Source organism: Passer domesticus, chromosome 8, assembly GCF_036417665.1.
Source record: "Passer domesticus isolate bPasDom1 chromosome 8, bPasDom1.hap1, whole genome shotgun sequence".
In the NCBI taxonomy this organism is placed as follows: Eukaryota; Metazoa; Chordata; class Aves; order Passeriformes; family Passeridae; genus Passer; species Passer domesticus.
In genome coordinates this window covers 57,232,778-57,258,378 of record NC_087481.1, presented here as the reverse complement: position 1 = coordinate 57,258,378, position 25,601 = coordinate 57,232,778, and the positions used below count along the sequence as shown (strand labels likewise).

Here is a 25,601-nt window from a genome sequence, read left to right as displayed (position 1 = left end):
AGTTCCATCCTGAACACAACAACTTCAACATCTGGAGCCATTCAAATGCATTTCTGCATCATGGCTGAAATTGCTCTTTCACACATCTGCCTTTTAGCCCAAGCCAGCAAGACAGAGGTGAAGATCAAATCCCTGCCTTGAGTTTATTGGCTTTGCATTTCCACTCAAACATCTCTCACGTTCTTAGAGCCCAGTGTTAACCAAATGAACTTTATTAATTATGTAGTTCTGAAAGCATTTCTGTAGCTCTGTGAGATGTTTATAGAACCCCAGACTGGTTTGGGTTGGAAGGGACCTGAAAGCTCATCCCATCTCACTCCTGCCATGGTAGGGACACCTTCCACTATCCCAGGTGGCTCCAAGCCCTGTCCAACCTGGCCTTAAACACTTTTAGGCTACAGGGTTGTTTCCTTTTAAAAAAAAAAAAAAAAAAAAAAATCCACAAAGGCTTTATCCCATCCAAATTTTTGCCCATGAAGGAAAATCAGTGAAATTTACAGAACATCAGTTTGAGCCCAAAAGGAAACTGGTGGAGGGCTTTCTCAAGATTCAACAGCAGCTTTAACATATGGGTAGGAAAACCTGAAGGTGTTTCAAGTGATGCTTAAATTAGCAGAAATGGAGAGACCATTTGTAATCTTTGAAATTCCAGGATGCTGAGATTTCTAATACCACAAGTGCAAACATTAAAAAAAAAAAAAACAAAAAAAAAAAACCAAAGGAAAGAAAAATAAAGTTCTACAAAACTGAAGTTCTACAGATAAATGTATTGATTTGTTAGAGGAATGTTCTACTAAAAAGCAAAACTGTTCTAAAGCACAATACAAAGAATATTAAAAGCACTAAAATTTCTGTTTCCCACTGCAACGCTCACATCCGTGTGTTGGGAATAGGGAAAATACAGCCTATCTATTTTGAAGAATATAAATTTATCACAACAGCTGTAAATCCCCACCCCTGACACAAACTACAAATAACTACACAGCCCTCCCTAACAAATCATCTTGAATTTAATCTTTCCCAACCAAAAGACCATCCTCTTTGGCTCATACTGTACGTCTTTCTCCACCGCTTGCATGGGACTTTGGTTTGGAGTGATCCATTTATTCTGGAAAGTTCCAACTTGTAGAGCAAAGATTATCAAAGCTGCAAGAGCTGATCTAAGAGAAAATTAAATAAACATACAGGCTTCACATGACACTACGTGCAGCACATAATGTTAAACAACAGGAGGTAAAAGTGCTAATTAAACAGTTTATATCCTTCAAAATGTACAATCTCCAATGATCAAGGAGCATGAATTAGGTAAGTAAATATAAGGGAGCCTGGAATGACAGCCTGACACTCCGGGAGAGGCTGCGGGGTGACAGGGATCTGCCAAGCCACGGCACAGCCTCTCAAAGGGAGGCGCAGCAAGCCTGCCCTTGGGAAAATCAAAGCCCAGGCTAAAGTGCACAACAGAGGAGGTGGGCTGTCTTCATCCCTAGCAGCACGAGCCTCTGATCACAAGGCAACAGCAATAATTGGGTGGTTTCTCAGCAATCTCTACCACGCGGTCCTGAGAGCCAGCGACATTCGGGGGCTCCTCCAGAGGCAGCGAAAAATGACAAAGGATATAAACATCAGAAGGCTGCAGAGATTGAGACATCAAGGGCTATAAACAACCAGGATGAGATGATTCCAGACACAAAACAACTGGAAAAGCTCAGCCATTAAGGAGCGCGTTCAGAGTGTCACCACCAGCCCTGAGTGCCAGAGGGTGTCAGCAAGGAACAGACACAATTGTCACTCTGTCTCCCACTAGGAACAGGATAATGGGATTCTGCTCTGTGAGGGACACTGCTGACCCAACTGGTCCAGAGGCAGTCCTGACTCATGGCTTGCTGCTCACAGAACACTAGAAAGCAAGTAATAGAATATCCTGAGTTAGAAGGGATCCACAGCGTGGATCTTGGCCCTGTTCAGAACAACACCAAAAATCACACCATGTCTGTGTTGTTCTCCTGTTCTCCCTTTTCTGTTCTTCGGGTATCTCCTGTTGCTTCCTCTGATTAGAAGCAATTCTCCAGCTTTCCTTTAGAAACAATCTGTCCCCTAAAAAAGTGTCATCCTTGACACTGCTGAGTCGGGATGAACCCAAGCCCATCACACTCTGAGTGCTGAAGTTTCATCTACCATCCTACTTGCTCTACCAAAATTTTATATTACATTTGTTCACACATCTCAAATATTGACAAAGCTCCATTCCTTCACCACTCTAATTATCCCTTCAACCCTCAAATACATCTCTGTTCCTTCCTCCAAAACCTCTCTCTTACTCAATAATCCATCACCTGTTTTATTTCCATCCTCTCTCATGGCCAACTCAATGCCCTCAACAATCAACTCCACAGCTGTCTGTCCCTGCATTTGGCCAGAAGTGTCACTTCTGAAATAAGGGAACCCAAATCACTCAGTCTTTGCCTTATCAACGTCCTGCTTTCAGCTGAGTGACCACACACCTTCCTGGGCCTGTGGAAACCTCCCTCCCCCAGCCACCTTCCAGTCCCACAGGTGACACCAGGTGAACTTTCACCATTCCAAAACCACCACTTTCAGTGCCAGCAAAGTGCAGTGGGCAAGAGACTGAACCAAACCTGCTGTTTACCACTAAACTTGCAGTCTTCAGCTGCACTGACAAGATTTCACGAGTGACAGGAGCCATATTTATCATATAAACAAATAGGAAGCCCCAAATGAGGGAATTAATCTCCCTCCTGCACATATGCTCCTTCCCCAGCCCCGTACACATGCAGAGCATCGAGTTTGAACATGGGCTGGCACACCTATCAATCCACAGCAAACTTGTCGTGCAGCAATCAGAGCTTAATTAAAGGCTGAGAGAGGTCAATATGTTCATATGCAAGATGATTCACTATGATGTCACTTGGGTACAATCAATTAAAACGCACAGGATATTTTTTAGATGGGAAAACCTGAGTGGGGAGCCTGTTGTCTACCCAAAGGTTTTGCTATGCTTTAAAAGCTTCATTTAAATATTTTTTTCGCCTTATTTATATGCACAAAAGTAACAGTTCTATCAGATATTCATAGGTGATTTAGATGATTGATACCAATTTCTCTTCATAATATGACTAGCAAATAAAAAACACAGCGGTTCTCATATAAAAAAATAATGTGTGACAAGGTTTCCTAAAACATTTCTATTTTGGACCTCACAAGCTAAATTGCTTTTGCTGGCCCCTTCCACCTCTCAGCATGGTTGACAGACAAATTGATCGAAACATCGGAAAATAATATGCTTGCAAAATTTCTCTGGGTGAGTTTTCAGTCTTTTGAATTTTTCATACCAGAACAAAATGAAAGATTGCCTCCTTGATTTTTCCTCCATTATGCGTCCCCATCTTATGTACTACAGGAACATACAATACTTCAAATAGCAGCAATACATTGTAAACAAAATGTAGAACATTTTTCATAGAACACCCAAGCCGTGCGAAGTTAAAAGACTGGGTAGCAGGAATCTTTGCCCTGCAGATTATGTTGTTCAATTATAATGAATTCATACATTTGAAGTTGCCTTAGGGCCTCTCATTAGACTTAGGGGTGTTTATTACAGGAAATATTGCTTGTATCATTTAAGAAGCAAGAAGGCTGGATGATTTGATTAGAAATGTTGACAGTTGAGGTGTGTAAAAAATATGTCATTCACCCACATTTTCCCCCCACTTTAATATTAGGATCCTTCATTTTTTATGAATTCTTTAACCCCTTCCTCCCTTCCCTGCAGCCCACGGCACAACCCGCGCTCGGCATCGCTGGTTCTTCACCAGGAGCTGCTCGTGTGACACCACTCCATGTTTTCCACATGGTAGCAGGAGGAAAACATGACCATTCCCATTCCCATTCCCATCTCCATTCCTGTCCCTGTCCCCATTTCCATTCCTGTCCCATCCCCATCCCCATCCCCATCCCCATCCCCATTCCCATTGCTATCCCCATCCCCATTCCCATCCCCATCCCCATTCCCATCCCCAATCCCATTCCTATCCCTCCCAGGGCCACCTGCCCAGGATCTGCCCCTGGCTCCCGTGGAAACAGGAATTATCCTTCCCACACAGGCTGGAGCACATCCCTTTCCACTGGCACCTCATGGAATTTGACAGAATTATCTGCCTCCACACTGCCCAGCAAAGAGTTACTCAGCTTTTGGGCCAAGTCAAAAATCAAACCAGTCCTGACACAATAACTTGAATTAACTCAGTTGGCAATGTTGATTAAGTGGACGAGGTTGACCAGAAAGATACAGGAATAAATAAATAAAAATTATTGTTTGTTCATTCCTTATGTTTTTTTTTTTGGTGGAAAATGGATTAATATTTTCACACTCTAGAAGGGGAACATGCAGCACTCTTAATTCCTGTGCTGTGCCAACTGACCTCAGAATGTGCTTTAGATGATGAGTAATTCCAAGAGAATTCATTAATTTTTGGACAAGCTCTTGTGAAACCCAGGAGTTTGAGTATTAGCATCCCCAAACTTGCAGTAATTCCTACAACAGCTTGAATTCATGGAGGGGTTACTACCATTTTATCAGCTTTTATTATTTTATTAATTTACATTAGTGCACTCCCAAAAACGAGCACATGAAGTGTGCATATAAAATCATGCAACAAAACCATGAAGTAATTATAAAGACTGATAACACACAAAAAACCTCCAGTTCAGGGTCTACCTTGTTTATAATCTGCAGTTTGCCAAACTCAAATTTGGGTTCCATTTTCCACATGAAGTTAACCCAGAGAAATGTGACTTAAAAACAGCTTTACTTTGAGAAATTTAAATAACTCAAAATGTGTATTTGAGGAGCAAAAAAATCTCTTACAGATCCTTTAGACTTTGGATCTGAACACAGCACCTTTTAAAAGGACAAAAAAAATAATTTAAAAAATCAAAATTATGTATTTGCATATTTATACTGTATTTATATGTATTTAAATGAGACCCAAGTGATTGCAGAGGTAGAGACATTCTTGTTAACAGAGAGTTAAAGGAACATCAATGGGGTTGAAAGTAATTAAGCTAAAATATGAGATGTATAATAATAATAATAAACTTGGAAGGATTTCTGACATGACCAGTGAGTGCCTTCCTCCTCCAAGGACCTGGTATTTGCCATTTCATCCTATCTGCAAAATATCACAGAATGGTGACAGTTTGGAGCCAAATTTTATTTTCCTACCACAAGTCAACATAAAATAAACTTAAAAACTCATTTCAGCAATGATTTGCAAGTTTTGTTTAATTTTTTAGCTGCTAACTAGACACAAACAAATAGCTGCCACTGAAACAGAAGTATTTCAATATGTATTTATATTTTTACTGCATTAAAATCCTCCACATCTCTCCTCCAAATAAAATTTAACCACATCTCTAAATGCTTGAGACAAAATTTCAATTTTTGATGATTATTTTACATTCAGGTGTAGAGCAGGGCCATAAATTTGGTTTCAAAGGGTAGGTCAGATGTGTTTAGGACTCACACCCTTTGCATTAAGAGACTCCCCTCTCTCCCAGAGGTCCAAAGCCTTTCCCAAGTTGCTAATCTGCATTTAAAGACCCTTCCACCTCTTAAAACACATAACTAAATACTTGAAGGTGTTAAACCTACAAGCTGCCTCCTATCTCCAAATATCTGCAGGACTAACAGTGGCATTCCTAAGTTAGGAGCGACAAATACTGGAAAACCTCCACAATTTGGCTTCCATATCTCTGAATTGGTATTTCAGTGACAGATGTTTGTTGCAGCAAAAACCTCTGTCAGAACAAAATTAGGTGATCTATCATTTTAAGATATGGTCTTCATATACTGTTTACTCGAAGATATCACTTGCCTCAAGCCAATTTTGACCAAGAACATTTTGTGATATGGAAGTGATTTGTATATCATCATTTTTGTGATAAATGTAGCTCTTGAACACAAAATAACCCACTATTCCACAGTATTACAGTTAAAACTCCTTCCCCAGTAAATCTGTACTACTGCTTTTATTACTACAAAGATACTGTATCTCGACTTCAATGCATTTCCCATTTTTATTCACGGAATGGGCTTGCCTGGTGCCCTGCTTTTACAGCAGGGAGCTTGGGCCTGGCCCCCTTTCCACAGCACAGAGGCTCCTCCACTTTTGGGGGGCACAGGAGGAGCACAGCACCCACCTCAGCACCTATTTTGTATTTATTTCAGCAAAAAGGGCGAGGGGAACACAAAGAGATGCAAAATGTCTTCCAATCGACAGTGCCCACAGGCAGGGGCTGCCCTAGCTGTTCATGCAGGTCCAAAATTAACCATTTAATTCCACTAACACTGTTTTAGGTGTCTCACCCCTCCTCCAAGGGTCTCAAACCTTCTGCTTTGTGGGTGATGGGAACAAACCAGGCATCTCCACCTCAGCCCTTCTCCAGAAGGGCAGGAAGGAGACATAAGCCAACCAAAAAGGACTAAAAAGCAGCATAAACCAAAAAAGCTGAGATAAATCACAGCAGAGGTGGATGAGACAGAAGGAGGACATTCCAAGGGTCAGAGTAGCCATCCCTGGAGCTGAACAAACCACATTAAACAGAGGAGTTGAGGAGCTCCCACCACCTCTGCAGACTGTGGCACCTTTTCAGGTGCACCGTGAGCTTGAGAACTGATTTGAACCACAAATTATTAAATAAGCCACTAAATTACCATAATTTAGTAATGAGCTCCAGCCATTACGAGCCTCAGGTTTACTTAAGCCAGTCCTAGGGCCAAGGGGCTGTAGGTTTAAATCCTTCCCAAAGGAATGGCTGTGCCTCAACAGGTGTTTATTTTACCACATGTGGACCAACATTCTGCCACCAAATAAATTCCTTTATCCTGGAATTGTGAGTCCAGAACTTATTAACAAGATGATTTTTGTGCTATTTAATGACAAGTGCCCAGTGTGCTGCCTGGTGAAGGAAAGCTGGATGGTTATGCATCTGAGATTCTGCTACAACAGAAAGATCAGCTCAAGTATAAATTGATAAACTGATTCCTCTCCTCAGAGCATCCTCCCTGGGATCACTTCCAACCTACACTAGGCTTGGTCTACAAAAATTCTTCCTCTGCTCACCTGCCATGCCCATCTCCATATGGGAACACTCCTGGCTGTAATGGACTTTCCTGGCTAGGAATATCTTGCATTTCCTTTGAAAATTGAAAAGTACCTTCTGTTTTCCCTGGCTCCTGTCATATCTCACATCCTTCCCTGCCCTTCCAGAGGCAAAAGGGCTGGGAATGCAGGAAAGGGGCTGATCAGGCAAAATGCCTCTTCCCAAATGGATGGGATGGGCAGTGGGAAAAGTGAGATCACCCTGGGAATTACTGTTCACCAACAGCAACGAGAAACTGCAGAACTCTGAGGCCAAGGGATCAGATTTTGCCATTTTTTAGCATTAATTCCAGCACACAAAGACAAGACTGACCCTGTATTCTTCCAAAGCAGAAGTTCAAGCACTCAGAACGCCTCACACTAAAAAAAGAATCACAATTTTTTAGTGTTTGAGGATGAAAATTGGTATTGCAAGAGTATATTTACAAGCACACTCCTCACTCTACTTCAGTTTTGAAGTCTTACCCCACACAGGATTAGCAGAAAACACACCATGCAAGAGGATTCTTTTGATGGTATAATTTCAGAACTGCTGGTGTAATGCGAGCCAATTTTCCTCTTGTTTTCAAAGTTTGCAGAAAAATGTGTATATTACATCCTCTGATCTTTTCACTTGTTGAGATCAATACGTGCAATTCCTCACAAAAGGGAAATTCTCCTTCACAGAAGCTCGGTGGCTTTAATGAGAGAAATTACAGGTACAGAGCTCTAAAACCTGCCAGGATGTGCAAAAATTGTAAATTTTGAAAGTAAACCTTAAAGCATGTGTTAAAGTTATGAAAGGAAACTTAAATCTTTCACCAGAGGAAAAATCTGGAGTTTTGACTTCTCAGGGACTTTTGACCATGGTTAGTTTGCATCTGTCACAAGTGTTGAAAACAACAATTATTCCTTCTTGCTATTTCATCAAAAACCCAACCAAGACACCAGGATTTGGCCTACAGCAACGCAACCACTGAGAGGAATTTTTGCCAGGGTTCAATTTGCATGATAAACTGTTGTTAACAGATACCATCTGTTTTTAAATTTAGTAAAAGGGCCCATATTATACAGCTCATTACAAATATTAGTAACTCTTAGACAACGACTCTTGTAGAGTGTGGGTTGGAGCTAATGAAGTAGAAAGCTTGAACAACAAATCATTTACAAGTTTTTGTACAGTAGTTCTAATGGAGGGAGTTTATAATCAAAGGAAAATGTAATCACTTATGTTAAGCAATCCATGGACTTAGTCAATGTAGCACAAACAGCCATTATGCAAAATTATGACATTAAAGGGAAAAAGACTACTGCAGACTTTGCATTTTACAGTGTCTGCTACACAGGCTAACAACTTGGAGAGAATTAAACAGGTGAGGCCCCTCGCTTCCAAAACAGCATTTTTCCATCAAATATCCAAAAGATATTCAACCTGGCCTGAGATTTGCTGCCCTGAATTAGACCTGACACTGGCAACAAAGGGGATTCTGTAATGGACATGGGCTCTCACAATGCAGTGCATTAATGGGCATCATGGTGAACATAATCTGTCAGGAACGGTCACAATAAAGATGTTCTCCTGATTAATGTTCCACTAGGCCTGTGCTTAATAATTTATATAATTTGTATTAACTTTCAAATTGCCATCACTGTGGTGGACAAGGAAAAACACACAAACAATTCAATATAATAATTTCACCCAGGAAAACATTTTACGTGGCAATTAAAACTGCTGGGTTCATACAGGAGTAATCGTTCAGGATTTACAGAGATGAATTATTGTGTAGCAAAACTGCATATTTAAACAACATAATAAGAAAATTCTTCTAAGAGGTCATAAATACTTTATAAATTACATTAATATTGGTGTGTGGTATTACTGCATTTATATTCTTACAGACTGTGTATTTAAATATTACTCCCATAACAATGTATGATTCTATAAAATTAACAAACTTTTAAAATTGTGACAGTCTGCCTAATAAAAGCGTCTCCATTAATTTTTCTATACTTTGAATAAAGAAATAGTAACATTACAGTAGTAAAAAACGGTCACTGTGCATTTCTTCACCTAATCCTTGTTTTTCTACATGGAATTCAGCACATTGCACAGCCAGGATGGTGGGTATTGGTCAAGAATATCCTATGCTATCCTATCAGGATGATTAATGAAGGCACCTTTTTCACAGAATGTCAGACTCTGCCTTTTTAACAACTGACCTTTCATAGAATACTACTGAACTCATAATTCCACTTTTGTTCAGTTTCTTATTAGTGGAGTTAAAATTAATACTTATGGGAATGATGGCTAAGGTGATGCACAGTAAATCTTAGAGCACATCAACCTTCTGCAGCGGCTACCAAAGGAATAGTACCTGCATTTGTCTACTCCAATAGCATAAGTATTCCAGTAAAACTCTGTGTCCTTTCAAAAGACAAATTAGGTCAATATTCAACCCTCTTCCAAGCACAAAGCTGTAAATATGGAGAGGAAAGTTCAGAATACTCACAAAACAGTTCCTACTGTACACGGAGGGGGTGTTCATCCTGCTGCACTGCTTGAAACTTCCAGGAGGACAGGGATATTTTCAGGAGACATTTTAGCCACACAGCCTGGGAGCTACAGGAACTCATTCCCAGTATGGCCACGTGCAGCTCCATGCCCTAGAAATCACCTCTTCCAGTTGGGAAAACCAGCCCTGTGATGTGCCAGGATTTTGGGGAAACCAGCACAAGGATTTTGGGGAAAGCACCAATGTGATGAAGATAATCCTAGTTTTGTATCCACCACACCAGCTGTCCCAGGTGAACGAAGGCCCCATTCCTTTGAGGTGTTTTGAACCCACCTCGCTGTTCCTGTGGTGTCACACACTAACTGTTCCTTTGCTGCCACCCCAGAATGCCAAAAAATAATGCTGAGTGAGCAAACTCAGCATGAATGCCACACGAGCATCACAGGTGATGTGCCACTCCCTACAGAGGACAGGACAGGGCTCCCCATGTCCCCTCTCCTCCAGGACTGCCACCCACCCTCCCAGCCCAGCCCAAACAAACCAGGGATGGATTGCAGCTCACAGTGACAGATCACTGCTGTCACTGCTCCTTCCCTGCAATGCCCCACCACTCCCCTCTCCCTGGAAATTGTGTCAGCTGCCTGCAGTCTCCTCCTGGTGCCCTCCAGCACCTGAGGAAGACAAGAGATGAAGGCTGACCACAGGCACCTCCAGCCTGTCACTGCTGCCACAGCTCCAGGGGGCAGACAGGGATGCTCACACTGCTCCAAGGAAATGGAGGTCTGATGCAGGTACCCCAGCAGTGCTGCTGGACCAGGACTGTCCAGCCCAGGGAGATGTGCTGCTGCTGCTCCAAACTCCTGTGCCCCTCCTGCACACTCCCTGCCCCGCAAACCCCGGTGCTTCTAAGCACAACTCAGTTCTGAACTGACAGAGGGTGGGCTTGGATTAGAGAGTAGGAAGAAATCCTTCCCTAGGAGGGTGGGCTGGCCCTGGCACAGGGTGCCCAGAGCAGCTGGGGCTGCCCCTGGATCCCTGGCAGTGCCCAAGGCCAGGCTGGACACTGGGGCTGGAGCACCTGGGACAGGGGAAGGTGTCCCTGCCATGGCAGGGGTGGAATGGGATGAGCTTTAAGGTCCTTTCCAATACAAATCCACCTGAGATTGTGATTCTAAGATGCCTGAACAAAAGCAGCTCAAGTAAAACACACTGGAATGTGTTTAGTTACAGGAGAAAAACACTAAAAAAGCATATGAGCTTAAATCTTCGGTAAGGAAACTCATTAACACAACTGGATATATTTTTATGCCTTTTTAAAACCCTGCCATCAACTCTTTCCCTTCATCATTACACACTAACATTCCTAAACCCTGAAGCTACAAGCTCCAGACAGTTTCTTATCCTTGAAGGCATTTTAAGACGATAAAAAAGAGAAACTTTTTCTTGGTACACGAAGATCCAAATCCACGCCCCGGCAGCGTTGGAGCTGATGTCAAGCACTTAAGACCTCACACAACTGGCAGCAATTCTTTTGTAAAACATTCAATAACAGCAGCAAATTGCAGCTTAATTTTTCTCTACACATTCATTGGCATTCATGTGAGGTCCATTCACATCCATTACGAGGGAAGGCATCTGCATTATGGCCAAATATTGTCTCTTGCAAACAGAGCAGTGTTTGTGCTGCTTCAGCCCTTGCAAACCAAAGAGGGCTTCACCCTAAATGAGGTTTTCCAGAACAAAGCTAAAGGACATTAGATGGATTTCAACCTCCCCTTAGAGCTCAGGGTTTTTTGTGAGGTCAACTGTGGTATAATTTAACTGTTCCATTACTGGAGACCTCCAGCCATGCATTACATAATATCTGTGGCTTGAAAAATAAACTCCTCCAAAAATATTATTTTTTTTTTCTGGAATAAATTTTACTCCTATTCCAAAAGAAAAAATATTTCCTTCTCCTTTCAGGCTCCAGAAGTGCCTTCATACCAGGAGAAGGATGGGTGCTTTCCCTGCACAACAAACAACATTTCACAACTTTATCATGGTTGAACATTCAGAAATTGCCAGAGCAAAGAATCACCTCTGAAAAGCAGGAAAAATATGCTGAAATAATGAGTCATGTTCAATTGAGATGGGAAGGCATTCCTTAACAAGACTCCCAATTTAGAAGTGCAGGGTGAATAAAAAGGTATTTCCCAATTAATTGGGAAATATGTGTCTTCTGCAGCCCAAAACAAAGCAGACCTTCCAGTTCTGCCAGGGCCACTCTGCCAGAGCCTGCAGTCGTGTGAGTTAGAGTTCCCTTGGTCACAAATCATCCTAATTACTATGGAATTTTGATAACAAGTGATAGACCTGAAAGAAATGGATGGAGTGAAGACAAAGTTACAATGTGAATGCAGACAAAGCAAAAAGGTAATGCAAAGAAATGGAAGAATCAACAGGATTTATTGCATTCTTTCTGCAATGCTAATATGTAATAAATTAGTAAATAAGTGCTCATTCTGATAGTTCTATTCAAGAGCTCCACAAAACTAAGAATTAAGATGCAGCAAGCTTCTGGAATAAATATCAACAAATAAATAATATAATTCAGCAATACCTTTAGTGATCCAGATGCTAAAGCCAACCCAAAGCAGCCTTTCATTGCCACTCCTGTACAAGTTACAAAATATCCAAAAACCCAAAAAAGCAGCAAATCTTCAGTACTAAAAATCCCTAAAAGTGACTGTTTGGGTGACACTGCTTTCAAAGTGTAAAATTTTACTGTACAAGCAATTTTGTAGCCTGTAAAATAATTCAATATTCTAGATCCACATCAGAGGGAAGCTCAGTCTGCCTCATCCCAGATGTGAACACGGCGCTATCAGCAAGTAAAAACTCTTATCAAGAATGTGCATTTTTGTTTTCCTTCAGCTTTGTTATACCTGGGGGTTGTTTTTTTGGCCAGTTGACATCCTTTTACTGTGATTTATCCTCACTTCAGACAACAGATTCCTTGTTCATTTTCAAATTACCTGCACGCACTGGCAACCACACCTATCAGGAAGGTTTTTCTTGTTCCTGGCTGCTTTTGTTTTGCTGCAAGTCCTACGAGAAAGAATTCCAAGACGTATTTCCCAGAACAGGCAGGAAGCGGGACACGCTATCCCAACCCTGAGGATATCCTCTGTTCCACACTGGGACATAAATCTCAAAGCCCAGAGGATTTCTGCATCAGTGGGGAGCATCTGGACAAGCTCAGAGTCACAAGCAATATTACCCAGCCTGCAGAGAACTTCTGACCTACGGGAGCTGAGAGGTGATCCCGACCATGACCGACAGGAAAACCGGGATCTGCTTTAGCACAAGCACAGCAGCAAAGGCAGAAAAACCTCCCAAAATATTCAAGGAATCAATAAAAACCCCACAAACAACTGCGCCCACCTTGGTTTGTCATCCCTGCTACCATGAGCAGAAGAAAAGAATTCAGGCAGAGGTGGAGAGAGCCAAGACAGTCCATGGTGCAATGATCAGGCCAGTGTGGACTTTGGAATTCCAGAGGTACAAACAGAAAGACACTTTCTATATTCTTCAGGTGTCCATTTAAAATTAGAACAAACTTCTCAGAGGTGAAGAACATTAAGGAGCGTGAAGAATGACTACTTGCAAATTATTGAGGTATTACAGCTCAAATTGCCTTAATAGGAGCTGATTTATATTTATGGCCAAGTTTCATGCAGCATTTAAACTTTCCACAACTCCTCCCCCAAGTCAGATCACTGAACTTGAAGAGTTTAAAAAATAAAGCAGGAAATATTTTCCATCCTCCTTTGTCCACTTATCCAGCCATCTATCTACACACCAGGATATTTAGTGCAGTTATCCAGCTGAAAGTTTTTGGTCAGCACAGTTGTATTTCATATACTAATAAAATCAAAGAACCACAGAATTGTTAAGGCTGGAAAAGACCTTGAAGATCATCAGTCCAATCATCAACCACCATGTTCACCTTCAAACCATGTCCTCAGGTGCCACATCCACAGGGTTTTGGAACACTTTCCGGGATGGTGATTCCATGATTTCCTACAGAATCCTGTACTCTAGGAGCTATGTGCCTGGTGACCATCACAACCCTGGTGTCTTCCATGATGCACCAATAAATGCAGAGGTCTCTTGGCCACAAGTGTTCCTGGGGAGCACCAGGAATGCTTTTGATGTTCCCAACCCAGGAACCACCACTCTTGTTGGTGGTTGTTCTCCTGGAGAACCTTGTTCTCCTGGAGCTGCCAGGGATATAACCCTGACCCCACTCTTAGGAACAATCCAGACATTTCCTATTGGAGCAGGAATGTCTAAAAGAGCATCTGTCTCAAAGGGAACTTTCAAGGCCTTTCAGTGATTTCAATGCCTAAAATAAAATACTTGGAATATCAGATTATTGCCCACATAAACAATCTGGATGGACAATCTGTAGATTCTAAATTTTCCTAAGGTAGGCAGCACACCAGCTTGGTCCTGAAACATATCAAGACCTTTACTCGTGTGGGAAAAAACGAATAGTTTTTGAACATTTTCCCTCAAATTCTGGACAGGCTTTCCACCCGGAGTAGAAAGCACTCAGCATTTTCCCAGCTAAAACTCTGTCAGGGAGCACCGGACACCATTCCTGACCTCAGGAACCACCCTGGCAGCTCTGCCCAGCAAATCCACGATCCAATCCGTGTGTGTGTGCAGATGTGAGAGCAGCAGCTGCACGGGAGCACCTATGAAACAATAAACTCCTGCACCCTGGCGGGCTGTGACACTGATGGAGCATCGCCAGCAGCAGGGTACTCAGAGAGGCTGTTCATCATCATCACCTGAGCACAAGCAAAACCCAACTGTGGGATGACAAAGCCAGGGGGACGGGCATCAATAAAGCACAGGAAAAACAAATGACAGGAAAACAACTGACTGGGAACCTAAAGGACAAAGTTTCTAACTTAATCTCATTATTTCTTGCTCTGAGCTGGCAGAAGGAAAGTCCTCTGCCACAGCCTGCAGACAAGTCTGACTTCATGTCTCAATCTACATTATGATGATAATAACAGGAAAATAAAAAAGGATTTAGAAATCTATTAGTGCAAGTGACAATTTACATATAACAGCAGCCTGTAGCAATAAGCCTCTCAAAGGTCAAAATTAACCAAACAAATTGAGAAATGCTCCAAACCTCACTTGCTCAGCTGACCATGACAGTTATTCAGAAATTGAGAAGCAATCAAAAAGTTTTTATCACCAGCAAGTGCCCGTTTTAATAAGCAACGAGGCAATAATGAGTATTTATCACTTGAAAAAATTATGTGCACTGAACAGGTTTAAATTTCTCAAAAGCCAACAGGAATTTATTTCTTACCCCGAACCACTGAGAACCAGCAAAGACGAGCTGGCGGGGTTGGTCTACAAGAGATCCATCCTTGGAACTCGTTTCATTTAATGAACAGGCATTTTAAGGAATTTTGGGAAGTTAGATTTAAGTAAATACTGCAGGCTCCAATGAAACCATCCCAACCCTGGCCTCGTGGAACAGCTCCTGTTTATTCCTGGTGAGGAGAAGACAACTCCCCACCCCAGGGCGAGGCACCTCTCATCACTGCCAGTCTGATCAGCCCCTGAACACTCCGAGAGAAAATGAGAATGAGATGTGGGATGGAAACCAGCACTAAATGTTTAATATGATCTGCAATTCACAATTATTTCTTAAGTGTCTTTTCCCTGATAACTTTTTCCACTGCATGATCTTAGTGAGAAGATAATGGGAGATGCTGCTTTTGAATAAGTTATACATTTCCCCTGCTTTACTGGAACCTCACAATGCCACCATTATTAATATTTTTCCTCCACAAAACAGCAGTAGCCTTCCAAAGAAAAAGTCCTTGACCAAAATATCAGAGGATATTAAACTGAGAAGTGATCTACTGATGCAAATCATTAAATCTATTTGCATTTGCTTACTGAACCCTAACACAGAAATTAAACTACATAGTGTGGGAAAAGAGCTGGTTTTGCATGGTTAAAAGGAGACATCTTGGAAGATCCGAGCTCTATGTCATTAATTTTCCTTCTTCCCCTCATTAACAAGTAAAATGTTTTCACTGCTTGAAAAGTTTTAATAAATAGGAAAAAGCAGGGCAGCTGACATAAGTTTTTAATGTAATATACAAGAGCTTTTAATATTTTTACATATATTAATGTAAAAGCTAAAAATAAATGTTAAAAGGTTACATTTGTGAAGAAAGAAAAATGGCATTTACAGTTACAGGGTAAGGTTTTAGAAATTAACTCTTTCTCTCCCAGCATGGGGTGCTGAGGAGCATTTGCCATTTCCCTGAAAATCCCTGAATGGCAGAGATGAGCCACTGCAGCAGCACCTGGGGTTAAGGACACACATTCCCTCCCAGCTCTGAGCTCCAGGGTGATTTACTGGGCTTTGTCCTACCAAGCCTTAAATTCTTTTTATAGAAGGAATTACGGGAGGCATTTTAAGAACAGCCATAATTAGTACAGGCACTGGCAGGGTGAGACCTTTGGGTTTCACTGAAATGTGTGAGCCAAAGTGGCCAGGGAAGAGCAGGAACTGCTGCCAACTCCAGCTGGAGCTGGGAACAGCCATCCAGCACCAAAAAGCCAACAGCATCCCAGGATACATCACAAGGATTGTCACCAACAGCTCAGGGGGGGATTGTCCCCCTTTCTCCTTGAGAGAATCCTGGAGAATTCTCCTTGAATTCCTGGAAAACTGTGTCCAGGTCTGGGCTCCTCAACATGAGGACCTGGAGCAGCTGCAGCACATCCAGAGTGGGTATCAGGGATGCTCCAAGGGCTGGAACCCCCAGCTGGGAGAGCTGGGGGGGTCTCGCATGGAGAGGAGATGCTCCTGAATGGGCTCCAGGAGAGCTGCAGAGGGACTGGGGACAAGGCATGGAAGGACAAGACACAGGGAATGGCTCCCAGTGCCAGAGGGCAGGGATGGATGGGAGATTGGGAATTAGGAATTCCTGGCTGTGAGGGTGTGCAGGCCCTGGCACAGGGTGCCCAGAGCAGCTGGGGCTGCCCCTGGATCCCTGGCAGTGCCCAAGGCCAGGCTGGACACTGGGGCTGGAGCACCTGGGACAGGGGAAGGTGTCCCTGCCATGGCAGGGGTGGAATGGGTGGGATTTGGGGTCCCTCCAACCCAAACCATTCCATGATTTCTGCTGGGCAGTGACCCATGGCACTGACCTGATGATTCCAACCCTTGCACATTAACAGGGACCATGCTGTGTGTGAACACCACAAGCCCAGTTTCACCAAGCTCTGCTGCTCAGCTGGGCTGTGTTTGTAACCCCATGGCTGACTCCTAAACCAAGACATGTTAGAACAGCCCAGTGATCACATTTTACAGTGCTGGTATTTTAAAACAGCAAAAAATAACAACAAACCATATTAGATAATATAACTTGTGCAGACACCCACTTGAAAATACCACAAATATGACTCTTTCTTTCCAGTGTGGAAGATGCAGAGCTCTAATAGTGCTGAAAAATGATTCTACCAAAGAGGAGTGGGAGGATTTGTCTATGCAGCATCATCTCCTCGAGAAATTTCCCAGAAAAGAAATCCTTTCCTGATGGCCTGCCCTGTGCTGTGCCACAGATACAGTGTCTGGTGTGTCTTCACTAATGCCAGGAGTAATTCAGGCCAGGAGTGGAACCTTTCTACTTCCCCTGCCAGAGGTAGATTAATGCACTGGAGCATTTTTCCATTGCAAATCCTTGCTATAAGGATGGGAAAATGGGCTGCATAATGACATGGATTATGTTTCTATTATGTACCAGAATTAGTGGGTGTTTTGAATGTTGCAACTCTTCATCTTGGGTTTCCTCCCTGATTCTGTGGTTCTCAAAAAAAAAAAAAACAACAAAAAAAAAAAAAAAAAAAACAAAAAAAAAAAAAACAAAAAACAAAACCAAAAAACCCCCAAAAAACCCATGCACAGATAATGCTGGGAACAATTTAAAGCCACAGAGGTGTTTTGGGATCAAACAGAAAGGGGTGAGCACAGACACACCTGGGTGTGGGTACCAGGAACCCCTCCTGCCGCTCTCCTGGAGGGAGAGAACTGAACCACAGAAGAGTTTAACTGGCAGGTGTCTGGAGGAGCAGCCTGGAGAGCCTTGGCTACCAAATGTGCGATGGGAGCAAGGGGCAGGGTCTGAGGGCAACCAGCACTGCAGGGGTTTGTACAATCCCAGGATGGTTTGGGTTGGAAAGGACCTCAAATCCCATCCATTCCACCCCTGCCATGGCAGGGACACCTTCCCCTGTCCCAGGGGCTCCAGCCCCAGTGTCCAGCCTGGCCTTGGGCACTGCCAGGGATCCAGGGGCAGCCCCAGCTGCTCTGGGCACCCTGTGCCAGCCCTGCCCACCCTCACAGCCAGGAATTCCTAATTCCCAATCTCCCATCCATCCAGCCCTGCCCTCTGGCAGTGGGAGCCATTCCCTGTGTCCTGTCCCTCCATCCTTGTCCCCAGCCCCTCTCCAGCTCTCCTGGAGCCCCTTCAGGCCCTGGGAGGCCACTCTGAGGTCCCCCCACCCTTCTCCCCTGCAGTGAGCCCCCCCCAGCTCTCCCAGCAGAGCTGCTCCATCCTCTGATCATTTGGTGCCTGCTCTGGATTCTCTCCAGCAGCTCCAGCTCCCTGCTGGGCTGGGCTCTGCACTGGGGCTCACCTGGGCACAGGACAGAATGCAGAATTCCCCTTTCCTGCTGCCCAGCCTGGGATCAGCCCAGGGCACAGGGGGTCTCTGGGCTGTGAGTGAACATGGCCAGCTTATCATCCACCAAAAAATCTGCACTTTTATTTTGGTTTTTTATTATTATTATTTTTTTTTTCACAGAGTCCTCAAAGGCTTCTCTGCCAAGATTTCAGGAGAAAACCACAACTGAAGCCTTGCAAAACCCACTCCTATTTGAATCTTGCACTGCTGCCTTTGACAGATAATAGAAATGCAGCCGTGCTGTCAGGGAAAATAACACAGCTAAAGTCTAGTATTGATTACAGTGGAGTTGCTCAAGATTCACTTCAGCTTCAGTGAGAGAGGAACGTGGGTTTTGCTAATCATGCAGAATTAAATTCACCAGCCAGACCTGACAATAAAACTTTGCCCACAAACCATTCCTAAAACCATGTGAAACCACATCTTTGAGCTGTACTGCGTGTCAGGCTGAACTCTAAAAACATGCAGAGAGTTATTTTGTTTATGTTTTGGAAACACCACTTCCAATAAAAAGTTTTCTTAGCCTGATGCAGCATAAACAATCTGTAGCATCTCCACAACAAACTATGAAAAACCCTAGCCCAGTTTATTTTTAATAAAAGGAGGACTATGCTATATAATAACTCTTCCTGCCACATCCCTTGAATCTGCTGAAATAAAGATTGATGCCTGGATATTGTAGAGACTTCTACCAGAGAAGGCAATATTTCTTTTTTCCTTTCTTTCCTATTTTTTAAAATAGACTTTCCTGTTATTTTGAGGTAATTTGAAGTAACAAGCATCATCTCCTTATTACCCAGGCCATCTGCATGTTTTGTTTCCAAAACCAGTGGCAGAAAACTCAATGAGATTTGTGAGAGCTTTGTGCCACAAGTTAAAAGATATTTGGAAATGAAAGGTTTTCTTTGAAAGAGGAACATTTATGTAAGAGTGATCTCCTTCTGGTGACTGCTCCACACAGGCACCACAAACAGGCTCTGACTTGGCTCATCAGGATGAAAAGCAAAGCTGCCAGCACTGGAGGGGTTAAAGGCTGAAATCCTGGATTTGAACAAGCATCACCCAGATAAACCAGGTGAGCCAAAGCAGCACCTTGAAGGTTCTGGGCACAAGGCACTTCAGAAGTAAAGAAAAGGTGGGAGTTGTTGCTGGATTTGTTCACGGTCACTGGTGTTTCAACACAGAATTGTGGAATTGCTAAGGTTGGAGAAGACCTCCAAGATCATCAAATCCAACCATCAACCAGCAGCACCAACCATGTCCTCAAGCCTGCACCCACACAGGGATGGGGATTCCAACACCTCCCTGGGCAACCTATTCCAAAGCTTTACAATCCTTTCCATTAGAAGATTTTTCCCAATATCCACCCTGAGCTGCCCTGGCCCAGCCTGAGGCCGTTCCCTCTGCTCCTGTCCCTGTTCCTGGAGCACAGCCCGACCCCCCGGCTGTCCCCTCCTGGCAGGAGCTGTGCAGAGCCACAAGGGCCCCCTGAGCCTCCTTTGCTCCAGGCTCAGCCCCTTCCCAGCTCCCTCAGGAATTCTCCAGCCCTTCCCAGCTCCTCAGGGATTCTCCAGCCCCTTCCCAGCTCCTCAGGAATTCTCCAGCCCCTTCCCAGCTCCTCAGGAATTCTCCAGCCCCTTCCCAGCTCCTCAGGAATTCTCCAGCCCTTCCCAGCTCCTCAGGAATTCTCCAGCCCCTTCCCAGCTCCTCAGGAATTCTCCAGCCCCTCCCCAGCTCCTCAGGAATTCTCCAGCCCTTCCCAGCTCCTCAGGGATTCTCCAGCCCCTTCCCAGCTCCTCAGGAATTCTCCAGCCCCTTCCCAGCTCCCTCAGCCCCTCCTGGGGCTCCATCCCCTTCCCCAGCCTCATTCCCTCCCCTGTTCCCACTCTCCATTTAGAGCTCATCCCAACCCATTAATTTTTTCACCCCAAGTATGTTCTCTGGCTCATTCAGGTTTTATCCTGCACCATTTTTAAATAGAAAAATCTATGTTGTTACACAATAATCAAGGAAGAATTTGAATGAGGAAGAGTGGAGCCTCTTTCAAGCCACACTGGCAATAATCCTCTACTCACAGCAGTCACCTCAGATGTTCATGGTAAACCAGAATCCACTCCAAGCAGCAGAGAAGCCACATCCCTACCTCCTTCAGTGGGTTTTTACTGTGCCCCTGAGCTCCACTAAGTTTCTTAGCCTTGGCTGATGCTCAGTGGAAAAATAGGAGGAGTGGCACTCTCCCAAATGCCTCCCACTTGTGGCATCAAAGTGAGATATCACTCCCAGTAAATTTTACAGTATGAGGAATGAAACAGTTAGCAAAGTTGACATTTAAACCATCACCACTGGCTATGATTAAATACCTCAGAGATGAACAGAGTGGCTCACACCTCTCCAGGTTATTGTTCTAGGCTCTTATCAGACTCCCTGCCCTGCTGCATCCTCTGCCTCTGCACACACCTGAGATTTTCCTTCCACCTCTAATAGCTGGAAACCTGCTTAAACTGAGATTCTGCAGAGTTTCTGATCTTGTAAAGTGACAGAGAGAGATTGACAGAAACCCTGGTGAACTTCTTGAACTGTAGATTCACCCCGAAAGGCTGAGGCAGATTAATAATACGGGAAGGGCCAAACTGGCTCCTTGTTCCTCCTCCTCTGATCTCCCCCAGTAAGATGGAAGGAAATGAAACACTAAGGAAAACTGCAAAGAACCTGCAGGGAACACAGAGGGCAGATGAGATCACACTGCTTCTCAAGGAGCCCAAAAGGAAGCCTGGGTGTATTCCTACAGCACCAGGAGAATGCAGGGTTTGACCATTTGTCAGGCTGCCCAGCTTTCCTTCCCAAACATGGAGGAAGCACCAACACCTTCTCTGCAGTTTCCCAAATTCAGTTTACAAGCACAATTTCTTAACAACACACAATTCCTCAGGCTCCTCTGGCAAGCTCGAGCTGGTCCTACACCCCGGCAGCCCCAGAGAGCCAGGAGGGGCTGTCCCCAGATCATCCCCATCTTGGGATGGCCCCCCAAGGATGGCAGTGACAGATCACAGCTGCTCAGCTGAGCTTTTCGGTGGAAAACTGAACTCATGGTGGCATCCTCAAATCCCAGGTGAATAAATAACATTCCACACTAGGCTATGGGCATCACCTGGCACCTGTGCCCACCTTCCAGATGGCAAATTTAACTTTTGTGTCACACACACCCAGCAGGAGGATGATGGTGGTCATCCCCCCATGTGCCCAGCAGGATTTTCCAACCACACAATGAAAGCTGCTTAGTTTTCCTCAAAGCATGTTCTGCTACAGCCCTTTTACCAAAATCCTCCAGTTCCCCCAGTGCTTCCCTGCCCCAGCACATGAGCAGCCCAGACAACCCCTGCCCCATCCTGACCAGGCAGGAAGCTGGCAGAACCAGGGTGGTTTTCCTGAAGAAAAAAAGGAATTCCTGAGAGAATCTGGATTTCTGCAACACAGGGAGAAACTGCTCCCTGCTGCCATCCCAATGCCAAGTCCACAGCCCACATTTCCGAAGTACTTTGTGCTGTAAATATTCAGCAGAGGGAAAACCATGGTTTTGTGTTACCTGCTCAGCAAGGGGACAATTTACTCCTGCACCTCTGGAATGAGTCAAAGCTTCTCAAAACAGAGTCATCCCAGTGTGGGAACATCACAGCTGGCAGCAGAACAACAATAAAAACCTAATTCTGAAACTCCAAAGCCACTGAAGACACTTTGAAGTAAAATAACAGCAAAAAAAAAGGAGTTTTTCTTTTGGACATGAGCAAGAAGTGTTAAACACTTGCACTATTTCAGGTCGGGATGTTGGAGGAAGATCGATCAAAACTAATCATTAGATTGGCATGTACTGAAAGAAAAACTACAACAGCTGATCTAGCATGAAATAGATATATTATATATCTTTATATTGTACTATATAATTAAATAGTACAATATATTATATAATATATATAATGTAATATATATAATATATATTATATTTCATACGTTCTATATAATATATATTATATTATGTAATTATATAGTACAATATATATTAGATATATAATGTAATATATATAATAATATATAACTAGCATTTTTTCTATATATATATATATATATGCACACAAACACACACACATATATTTATAATTTTAAAAAATACATATACACACTTAAGGGTTTATTTAAAATATGAACTGTGAAGCTGAAGCTCTTAGAAACAGACACACTTGTCCAGATTAAGATGTCAAACCTTCAGGGACCTGTTTGGGTCAGAGCATCCTCATCACAGAATCCCAGCCTGGTCTGGGGCCCTCAGAGCCCACCCCGTGCCACCCCTGCCTGGCAGGGACACCTCCCACTGTCCCAGCTGCTCCAAGCCCCTCCCGTTCCAGGAATGGGATGCACACCATGGATTTCAGAAGCCTGGGCAAAGATGCCTCCTCTCCAGAAGAAACCATCCCTCTGTGACGTGTCTGGACTTTTAAAGCCCGGCAGCTTCCCGGGGAGCAGAATAACCTCAGGTTATTACAATTAGTTTCATCTCATTAATAGATCAATTTCTTTCAAGCATACTGAAACTGGGTTTTACTTTGTTGCTTCTCCTTTTAGGCTCCATTATAGTCTGTGTTCTTAAGTTTTAAGGAGAGCCATCAGTGAGGAGGTTGTAATCTCAGGTGATTAATTGCACAGCATTTTACAAGCTGTAAAACAGAGCGAGATCTCCACAAAGCGATTATGCCATTAACCAGGGGCTCTTATCAGATTTTTCTACAACCACCAGGTTTGTCTGACAGATTGCAAGTCTTAAGTATTTATATATTTCAAAGGTTTACTTATTTTTGTTGTTAAAAAACCCTAAAATCTCTATTGATTGTTACATGCAATTCCACATGAGAAGTCCCAAGCACCGTGGAGCAGAATACCAATATTTATTACCAGACTTGTGCTCATTATGGTTCTCTCTGACAGGGGTCCATTAAAATCAATTTTTATGTTTCTTATGGTTTTTTTTTTCCCCACCCAGTGTTCTTGCCATGGCGTTTATTAGCCAGTTAGGAGAAACACCAGGCACTGCTTTGTTTTTATTTCATTCTGTCGAAAATAATGAGGCCAGATTTAACAACTATTCACTAGCGATGAGTAGAAGAGATTAAATGTTATACTTCAGCACAAACATTTACAGATGGCTTTAAAATTTTTAGAACTTTATCAGTGCTAAAGACAAAAGGAAGTCCCACCTTTCTTCTTCAGATTTAAATTCTTAAAGTAATCATAAAAACACTCTTCTTGCCTTTAGCTTCAGAGTTATTCCTGAGTGGTAGACCCTCTAATGTAACAATTTTTGCACATAAATCATGCAGCCTGTGAGGTTAAGAGTTACCAGGATGCCACTAATGCCTCAAGATGAAGTGAAGTCAGCTCAGCACTGAGAAAAGTGAAGATCTAGAACAGGTGAAAATTAAAATTTAGGAAAAGGATCTAAACTGTCCAACTTCTGCTGAAGAACAAGATCATGACCTTCAACCAGAGAACATGAACACGTTGCAGGTGAGCAAACCAGATGTCCTGGTAAAACAAAACCAGATTTTTTTTTCCAGATGTTCTGGTAAAAGAGCAGCACCCATCCCTACAAATAGCTCTGACAGCCCCCAAATATTTTCCCTGTTCTTATTCCACTCCCCACTGACATTCACCCTTCACAAGGTGCAGATCCTCATCCCCTGGGCTGTTCTCCAGGCAGGTTTTGCTCTGCAGCAAAGCCAAGTTCCAACTTTATCCTAAATTCTCATTTATTTCCATTCCTCATCAGCAGAAATCCAGAACCTGAAGGAAGTGCAGCAGTTATTTCCACATCCCTGGAGTTGCCAAAACTGAAATCCAGAGGCTTCAGAGTTTTCGTATGGGAGGTAAAATCACATTTCAACCAGAACACACGTTATGCTCCACAGTCCTGATTAACTTTACACCCATTTCAGTTACAAGGAGAATAAAATAGGAAAGCAAGCATCCTACAAATCCATGGAGAACTTCAGACACAAACACAGGATGAAAAAGACAATGTTGAGAAAAGAAGCCAAACCTGTTTGAGTCCTGTCAGTGGCAGCACTGATGTAGCAGACTGTGGAAAAGTGGAATTTAATTACCAAACTCAATTGAAAGACCAGTCTTAGAGAAGTCTGACAAAGCCTAAGAAGTCTTGATTTTGCCAAAGAAATTTGGCATAGAAATTTAGCATCAATTCTGAATGAATTCAACGTTCCTTCTAAAAATGTCACTGAACATTTCCTCACAAATAAGGCAAAAAAAATCAAATATCTGAGCAGGACAGATGGACTCCAGCAGACTGAACACAATTTACAACAAACAGGAAAATGCACTGATGCCTCCTCAGCCAGGCCTGGATTGGAGACATCACCTCCACTGCCACGTGGGATCTGTTCCAATCTCCAGCAGACATTACAGCTCTGGGAAAACAGCTAAAGCCCTCACCAGCACTACACAGTAATTAAAACAATCAGTCAGTCCTGAATCTACCTGTTGGAGCACAAATCTAGATATTAAAAATATAAACAAACAAACAAACAAACAAACAAACCACTAAACCATTAAAAAACATAAATATAAAAACATAAGAAATAAAAGATAAAAATATAAAATATAAAAAATGTAAAAACATAAAATGTAAAAAATAAAATGCAAAAACATTAAAATGTAAACATATAAAATATAAATAAAATATAAATATAAAAATATAAAAATATATAAATTAAAAATAAAAAACACATATATAAAATAAAAAATAAAAAATAAAAAATTAAAAATAATATGAAAATATGAAAATATAAAAATATAAAGATATAAAAATATAAGAATATAAAAATATAAAAATGTAAAAATATAAAACTATAAAACTATAAAACTATAAAAATATAAAAATATAAAAATAAAAAAATTATAAAATTATAAAAATATAAAAATATAAAAATATAAAAATATAAAAATATAAAAATATAAAAATAGATGTAGGTCTGCAAAATTTGTGAGGTGTGAAAGGAGATTTTACCCACAGTGTCATTTCTAAGTGTGCCAAAAATTAAGGCAGGCAGGAGATTCTTTCAGAAGTTACATTAAAACCACTTACAGT

The 25,601-nt window shown here is 42.6% G+C and overlaps 1 protein-coding gene across 2 annotated transcripts in view; it reads right to left on the bottom strand.

The window, feature by feature from the left end:
* The window catches only part of MGMT (O-6-methylguanine-DNA methyltransferase), a 137,413-nt gene that overhangs the window by 92,216 nt on the left and 19,596 nt on the right, over window positions 1–25,601 (bottom strand). The window lies entirely within an intron of this gene.